The sequence below is a fragment of the Athene cunicularia genome, assembly GCF_003259725.1.
Source record: "Athene cunicularia isolate RWA chromosome 3 unlocalized genomic scaffold, athCun1 chr3_part1, whole genome shotgun sequence".
Lineage (NCBI taxonomy): Eukaryota > Metazoa > Chordata > Aves > Strigiformes > Strigidae > Athene > Athene cunicularia.
Genome location: NW_020799097.1, coordinates 47,015,477 through 47,016,767, shown reverse-complemented (window position 1 = coordinate 47,016,767; position 1,291 = coordinate 47,015,477).

Sequence of the window (1,291 nt, the reverse complement as noted above, 5' to 3'; positions counted from 1 at the left end):
CAAGCATGTATCTTAAATGTAAATGTCTTAAGTATTTTATTAAGATTGTACTTAATATCTGAACTGTTAAAAAATTTATTTCTTGCTGTTGATCTAAAAATAACTTTTTTTTTTTTTAACTTTTTTTTTTTTTTTTTTTTTCTTTACCTGGCATAGAGAATAAATCTAAAAGAATGAAACGTGTACTTCTAATCAATGAGTCTCAACTTTGTTTCCCAGGATAATAGGTTAGATGTTGCTGTTAATATTCACTTGACTGGTACCCAGAGCCACCACCTTTTTGCAAAGAAGTGACTAATACCATATGCTGGAAGAGATTACTGAAATAGCCCAGTTATGTGAAAGCTAATATAGTTATTAAGGATGTGAAAAAGGGAGACAACTTTCCTTGTTGCTAGAGAATAAAAGCTGCTAGAGTTTGAAGATTCTGTTTGGATAAATTAGGCAGATTTTAAAGATTATAGAATCACACAATGATTTGGGTTGGAAGGGATCTTAAAGATCATCTAGTTCCATCCCCTGCCATGGGCAGGGGCACCTGCCAATAGATCAGGTTACTCAAAGCCTCATCCAACCTGGCCTTAAACACTGCCAGGGAGGGGTCCGCTACTACTTCTCTGGGCAACCTGTTCCAGTATCTCACCACCCTCACAGTAAAGAATTTCGTCCTTATATCTCATCTAAATCAACCCTCTTTCAGTTTGAAACCGTGACCCCCATCCTATCCCTACACTCCCTTATAAAGAGTCCCTCCCCATCTTTCCTGTAGGTCCCTTTTAAGCACTAGAAGGCCACTATAATGTCTCTCTGGAGCCTTCCCTTCTCTAGGATGAACACTGACTCTCTCAGCCTGTCCTTGTAAAGGAGGTGCTCCAGTCCCCTGACCACCTGCGTGACCCTCTGGATCCTCTCAAGCAGGTGCATGTCCTTTGTATGTTGGGGGCCCCAGAGTGTCCTGGTTTCAGCCAGGATAGAGTTAACTTTCCTTGCGCTGTTAAACCGCCAGAGATCCGGGCCTGGATCGGTCACTGGAGTATTCCATATCATGTGACATCATGCTCTCGCTACCTGGTTTTGGTTTCGGTTTCCAGGTCGGCACGGCAAGATTTCTGGTGTGGTTGGGATCGCTGCTGGGGGTGGGCTGTGTACCCGTCACTGGTCGGTGAGCCACTGCACACTATATATTGCCTGTCTGGACTTAAAAATTGTTACTGTTGTTTTGTTACTACTACTAAATTTTTTTTATTCAACCTACGAATTGGTCCCTCCCTTATCTCACTGGGGGGGGGGG